We start from the raw sequence: 7,979 nt of genomic DNA, 5'->3' as shown, positions 1-7,979 counted from the left end.
AAGTAATATATATTTTTAGCTATTGCAACACCACTATTGTCTTATTAGCGATTTTAACCATTCAAATAAAAAATAAAAAAAATCGTACTTTTTAGAGAGAAAACTGAAAGCTAATTTTATGGCCGATAATGTTGCTTTTTCACACTTTAATTTGTCATACAATGTCTTTTTTATGTTGTCATGAAGCCAGCTAGCAGCATTACTTATCCAAGTAACTGCTTATGTGTCTTTGGTGCCTTTCTGGTTAAAAGCAATGTGTATATACCATTTTTGCATATAAAGTATTTTCTCTCTCTCTCTTTTTTTCAAGATTTAATAAATGTTAAGCACATTTCAGAGTTTGAAGTGGTTATGTCATTTCTGAAGTTGGAGAAAAAAATAAAACATGATATCTGGTCATATAAGATAATATTTTTCTTTTTTATCTAATAACAAGGCAATCCATCTACATGGATGACCTAGAAAAATCTGAATTATATATAATGTAACAATTATAGGAATTTAGCTGCATTTTCTTAGGAATAAAAATTGAGATGGTGTTGCAACAAACTACAAAAGACAAAATCCCAATACCTGCTTTAAGAAATAAGGCCCAGAATGCATTGATATGTCTCACACTCTTAACTGATTACATGCAGCTCATTCTCAGTAGGTGGCATTGTTGCATCATTTCTTAAGTGATGCAACTTGTGTCATAGACCTGCCATCTACTCTCTTCTGCATAATTATGTTTTCAATATAGGCCATGCATTTGCATACCTGATTAAATTGCACTGGCTTCAAAAACCATAATGTTTATAATGACTAATTAAATAACCCAAAATTGGCATGTGCCCCACTTTCGTATCACCTCATCCACAATACCACACAAGTGAAGTGAAATGCAATGAATGTGAATTTAGTTAAAAACAAGGTTTAAATGAATAATACATCATATTTTGATAGAAATGGGAAAAAAAATCACTGGCAGAAATGGTAGTGCATCAGTTTGGTGTGGCCAAACTGAGAGACTGACTGACTGAGGAATAAGATCATTATTTGTATGCAAAGCCTTTATTCTCAAGATGCATTAAAGGTCAGCTTTTAAATAAGGCTAACAGGAACCAGCCAACATTCTCCGTCTACCTACAGCTCGGTGGGGACAACACTGCATCCTGGTACCTCTCGTCTCACCCCAGTGGCGATGTTAATGGGGAGGATACACAAGAGAAGACATTTAAACGGTTTCTCTGGACAGAAAAACAAACTTACCTGAAGGATGAACCGAGTTAGAGTTGGGCAGTGGCTTTCATGTGTTTCATTTTATTTGAATCTTTAAAGACTTATTTATTTAAGCAGATATCAGGCACAACCTAATTTTGTATAATTTATTGATGTGTTGGGAAACCTGATAACCAAAGCTGTTCCTGTTTTTGGAACATCCATATTCCAAAAAAAATCTAGGATGATACTTTGTCTGGAAGTTATGTACCACAGTACAAGATTGCAGTTCCTAAGAGATCTCTGGCAAGTCTTATTCAATATATTCACTCAGTGTAATCTTTGATTTCATGTGTCTATAATCGTTTCACATCAAGTTTAACATTTTTACACAACACTTTTATTCCTATGTGGGACTGACCAAGAGCATCCATTATCGATACCCACAATTGGATATGGATACTCACATTTCATTTTTTAAAATCGACTATGTTTCTTTAACCTTACATTAAAATAGATCAGAATCTACTGCAAAGGATTTCACTATAAAAATGTGAGGGAAAAAATGACTCATAAAAACATGTTGTCTTGATAAACAGTGCCTGGTGTATTAATGCTGCTTTTGACACATGTCCAGCAGGAAAGATGAATCTAGCTGTTGGACTTCAAACGCTAGTTATGTGGTGCCATGGTTTTTTGAATTGCCTGTGTTTAACTAATATTTGTTTTTGTTCTTGCAGAATCAGAGATTGTAGAAAATGAATAGCGCTCAGACACCATTTTAACGCTCTAGTGGTGATCAACAAATCGACAACAACCTGATCACCATTAGCAATGCTTTTATTTGGCTGATTATTGGCATAAATGCTCCAAACAAGCATTGCCTGGCAGGAATTCAGTAACTGCATTATGTGTCACTCTAAGTGAAACACCAGTTCCATTTTACTGCGGTGGTTTACAAAATAAGCAATTATTTCTCTACCCTTCTGCACCACAGGTGATTAAAGATTTAAGAAACAGATCTTTCAGGAGTCACTAGAGAAAATAAAGACAAATATGCAGGATAACCTTTAAGCTTTTCATCAGCTCCGCATGGTCAACGAGAGAATGATCAAACTACATCATTAAGAAATTTGAAAAGGCAATTTACAAGATAAGCAGGACAATCTCTAAGTAAATAACGTTTCCGGTTCACTCAAGTGACATGTACAAAAATCCACAAATAAACAACAGAGTCAGAGTCAACTGCTTTGTAATTGTAGCTTTGCTGTAGATGAATAAATAAATGTCCCTCAGATTAATCACTGCCTCATGTTCATTCCTGCGGCACAGCTTGAGGCCAATTTTCTGTCTGCTTACAACTTCTGTCTTCTCACAGCCATTCTGTTGAAGCTTGTCCCCCCGTAACTGTTTTTCTGCATATGTGGACCCAAAGAGCTTTTAATAAGCTCCACCAATCAAAAGTATTTTAACACTACCATCAAGCCAGCAGAGCTAGGAGTAACACAAAACTGCCTCGACTAAGTTGTCAGCTTCATTACTAAGACATAAATTATTAAACATTAGACTAAACCCTGTTTGAGTATAACCAGTAAATATTGATCAGTGTAATACCGAGGCATGTAATTCTCTCTGAGACTCCACAAGACCCCAAAACGAATCTAATTTTAATATCATCGTCAATTTTTTTAAAATCCCAACAGAAGTGAATAACTTTCTTTTTAAGTTTCATTTTAAACAGAAGCGCCTCCGGCCTTCACAACCACAACGCTGCTCAGCTTCTCAGGTTGGTCAGGGTGTAAAAATGCCATTCACTTTTTTTTTCTGTGGAAAACAAAAGGAATTTTCTTTTTCAGTGTTTTCATTTTTATTCTCAATAGACAAAGAACATGATTTAAACAAAGAGTGCCGCAGGTTCTGACACATGTACTCATATCCAAGGAATTTGGCTGATAGTGGATGTATTTACTGAAATGAGTCTAGGTCAAGGGCAAAGGTGGCTATGGCACCTGTTACCTGGTTAAAGGTTCATTTTGGAGATTTTGGAGATACAACAAAAAATAAAACAACTTCACTCTAAGATGGTTCAAGCCCAACATACTAATTTACTCATTCTGTATGCAGAGGACACTGTGAAGAGTTCAAGCAGACCCACCTACTTTCACAGAAACACAAAATGCCAGCTGACTTCCAATACGACTTCCCCACCACAGTGTTGAAAAAAAAAAAAAAAAAAAAAAAAAAAAAAAATATATATATATATATATATTTTAAAGCCCCTGAAATCTCAACAGACTGTATACCACAGTCTTTTTAAAAGATACGCGTCCCATTTTTCTTCCTGCAGTCTGTTCACAACAAAGAAAAAATATAAAACCCAAACATGATGAGTCATAGAGTTCCTTACAAGCTGTCAGTTCCCTTTAACAGATGACATTTTATAATAATTTAATACAAGAGACATATCACGGTTGTTATTTTAGGTGTCTTTGTCGTGTTTGTGGCGTCCCTCTCTGTTTTTTCATTCTCACTTTATTTTGTAAGTTAGTTGTCATGGATCTTATTGTTGGTTTTACTTCATGCTTTTGTTCCTTCCCCCACAGTGTTTGTCTTTCCTTAATTGTTTCTACTTGTGTCTTGCAGTGTTTTGTGTAATCATATTGAATGTTTGCTGCAACACATTACTGTACTCAAATCATTAATCATGTTACACTTCCAATTATCTCCACTTGAGTTTCAAAGGCTAACCGAATGTGAATGCTGGAGGTCTTTTGAGGGATGGAGACATGAATATTAGTCCTTTTTTCATGAAACAACAAGAACATAAAGTGAAAACTGCACCGAGGTTAGAAGGAACTGTTGCTAACACAACATTGACTTTTTTCAGGTGTCTGCTGATGGGATGCATACAAAAGCTAGAGAGAATTTAGCTGAGAGTATGCAGGCCCCAGCAGGACAATCAGAGTGTGATTTTAAACAGTTAACAAAGCAGTGATGCTGCTTCTAACGTCATTTCTGCCGGTGCTTGTTTATACTGTAGAATTGCTGTGGCAGTAGCTGTTAAGTGCTGTTTGGGTTTCTAGCCTGAATACTGGCTTTGTGTTGATGCCTAAACACTAAAAGAACAGTCTGCCTCTGTCCTCAGACGACAGGAACATGTGTGGGACTCTGACTCAAGGTTTTTATCATTACCAGATAATTGAGAATCACCAGGCCATATAATGAAGTAATGCAAAAGTACTTTATGGAGTAGTGTGCTACAAATGCAATGTGTAACTTTAAAAAAAAAAGTTACTCTAACACCGGTGCCTTGAATCCATGTATGACTCATTCCCAGACAGCCCCTGTGTACTAAAAGTTGTCCTCCCTCAGTCAGATCATCATTGTTCCTCTGCACCGTTACCTGTTTGGTTTGAATGTTGCTGTCACAATTTTAGGTTATAACACTTTTTAAAAAAAAACAAAACATGTTTTTTTGTTTTGTTCACTGCGATTCTTTGTTTGTATTGTAACCCCTATAGACATGGTTACTAGTATTTTCTTGTTTTTACCTGGTAATATTATTTCCGACACCCCTTGAACACACTTTGATTTTCTGTAGTTCAGTGAATGCAACAAAAGCACGTTGCTGCATTAAGCTAGGCAAAACGGAGCAAGACACCGAGAGCAATTAACAAGCTACACAGTGAGTCTTTTGGTATAAAATAAGTGTTATAAAGTATTTTCAACAGTCTCTAACTTAAAGTTATGTACTTTTCAGAGGCCTTTATGTGTTTTACTCTCGACCAAAACCAGGCAGAGCGTGTATTTGTTTCTTGGGAATTCCGGTGAGTTACTAGAGATGATAAGTTAGCAGGAAAACTTATGCTAATTTTACATGTGGTAAACACTGCAACAGTGCGAATTCCGTATTGTCTAAAAAAAGCTAAAACCAGTCGGAGTACTTGAATCGTGTGTGAAATGGAATGTCGTATTTTATTTTATTGTCTATTTGATTGGGCATCTTCACAAATGCGCAAAACTAATGCAGGATGCACTTTTCTTTTAGCCATAAATGTTGTCCAGTGCCTTTCCTGCACTTTGTCATTTCAGTTATAGGTTAATACATGTAAATAAGTTATTTAAAACTAGTTACGTTACAAACATTTCATGATGTGATTACATATGCCTTAAAAAGGGGTATTTAAATACAATTGATTGTAATGCTGTAAAGCAATACAAATGGAATTCATAGAGACAGAACAATGTTAAAACAACAGTGTACTTGATTTTGAAAACTTTATGAGATCTCATTTTATTTAGAAAAACTGTTAAGAACTATTTTGTTTATTGCTCTGTACTGTATGTGCAGACTGGTTTTTTGTGATCCTGGATCTGAAGTGGTTCTGGATATGGATGGCGAGCCAGACCCTGTGAAAACTCTTGGCGAATCCAAAAGCAGTGTGGCCAGCTGTTCTGGATGCAGGAGTAGAGCTACAGTCTGAATTACTTCGAATCGCAGGATTTCAGATAAGCAAGAGCAAAAACTGCTTACTTCATACGGATTGTTTCTCTGGGAAACTATTGAACTCCCAATATCCTGCTCATCAGGAGTCAGGTCTAAAGAGACTACTTATTTTATTTTATTTTGTTGTTATTTTCAAAAGAGCGCTCTTCTCTGTTGATCTTCTGTTAATTTTCTATGCTGTTTACATTGGATTATTGCACCACTGTAACATTGTAATAAATCTGCCGGCTGTTCAACACTCAATTCTCTCAAATTTATTTTACTCCTCTCGAATCTAGTCTATAAGTTTAACCCTACTATACTAAGCAGGTGTTACAGTATTTTACAAAGCATTAAGGCAGCATTAAAAAATATTCTTGTTTATTTTGAGAATAAAGTTGAAAATTCAAGATTAAACTCGAAATACTATTTTGAGAAGTTGAAACGTGGAGATTAAAGTTGTTTCAAAACAAAGGCAAGAAAGATTGTATGTGTGCTGGTAATTAAGCAAGTAATTAAGTAACATATTGCATTACTTTTAAGAAAAGTAACAAAGAATGAACAATGACCCTAGCAACCTTCTGAATCTGATTTGTGGTCAAAATTACACGTGTGAATCACCACGAGACCCCAGGGTACCATATCATTAAGATACTTTACTATGATATCAGATTGATTTTGAATTCTCAGGTTGGCAAAGTATTGCAGTAACGTATATTGTGATTTATCACCTTTTTTCAAGGTGATCAATCTCAGTGATAAATCATTTTCGAGGAATGGGCTTTCTCCGAAGGGTGGCTGGCCTCTCCCTTAGAGATAGGGTGAGGATTCAGCCATCTGGGAGGGGCTCAGAGTAGAGCCGCTGCTCCTCCACATCGAAAGGAGTCATTTGAGGTGGTTTGGGCACCTGATAAAGGTGCATCCTGGGTGAGGTGTTCTGGGCATGTCCCACCAGGAGGAGGTCCCAGGGCAGACCCAGGACATGCTGGAAAGATTATATCTCTCAGCTGGCCTTGGAACGCCTCCTTCAGACAAGCTGGAGGTGGTGGCCGGAGAGAGGGATACCTGGGCTTCTCTGTTTAAACTGCTGCCTCCGTGACTCGGGCCCAGACAAGCAGAAGAAGATGGATGAATGGATGGACCTTTTTTCAATACAACTCTATTTACTGTATTCAAACTACGCTCAGCTGTAAGCTTCACTTCTCTGTAGAGTGTGGATATGGCTGTGTTTGTGAAAATAATTCTGCACATTCCTGGGTTCCAGTGTCAATCATGTAACAAAAACCCTTGTTTCCACACTGTTGTATGACTGTGGGTCTTGGATAAAAAATAGGTAACAGTTTGTGTTACCTACCTTCCGCCATCTCCAGCTACTGTTGTTCATAATCACAGGATGATGGCCTGCGGTTTTTTTTCCATTCCAAAACGTAAAATAAGTTTTTATGTTTGATTAAAACGTGGATGGTGCGTTTTTGATTTGTGTACTTTCATTTTTATTTTTCTAACTTCCACCTTCATGTTGACCGTCACCTCTGCTGATCTCACCAGAAAAAAATCTCAACAGTAGGATCTGATTAATTTTATTATTTATTTACTGAAAGGTTCAATTTGCTTTTACAATTACATTTACATGTTTTTTTTTTCAGACATTACACTCGCCCTGACTCACTTAAGCATTTCATTTTTACTTTAATAGAACTTTTCACTGACATGCAGCGGTAGGGTAACCTGAGTGTTACTCAAATTTATTAAGACTCTATATCTAATAGCAGAGAACCTTAATTTATGTCAACACTAACATGTGCTTACCCACTGTTTTATTTGAAAACCACTCCTCTGGAACAGGTCTGCCTTACTTATTTCCATCTCTAGTTTTCAAAATCAATCACAAGATTAGTGAAAACTTGGTTTGGGGTAATAGTAAAACTCACTTCTTCTTCTTTTATGATAAAATGGTTATGCAAGTTCTGCCTCACCTCCTGAATTACTCACACTAGTTTTGTCTTCCCCTGAATATATTTTAGATCTTCAGACTGAAAAGGATTCAGCCATTTACATTTCATATTATTTAATGTGCTTCCAGACTCAATAAGTGTTTGAGTTCTTAATACCAAGTTGTATGAATTACTGTTTTAAATTGAATTAGAGGACACACAACAGAGGCCAACACTTACTTACTACTTATTTGTGTAATGGGGTGATTCAGTTTAATTGCTCCTCAGTCAAACTGACAGGTACTTAATGGGTAATAGGCAGAGTTCAGATTTTACATGTAAATAGGGGTGATTAACTG

The sequence above is a fragment of the Diplotaxodon limnothrissa genome, linkage group LG4 (genome assembly GCF_057381915.1).
Source record: "Diplotaxodon limnothrissa isolate DT_005_m linkage group LG4, D_limnothrissa_male_GT1.1, whole genome shotgun sequence".
In the NCBI taxonomy this organism is placed as follows: Eukaryota; Metazoa; Chordata; class Actinopteri; order Cichliformes; family Cichlidae; genus Diplotaxodon; species Diplotaxodon limnothrissa.
This window is presented reverse-complemented; position numbering follows the sequence as displayed.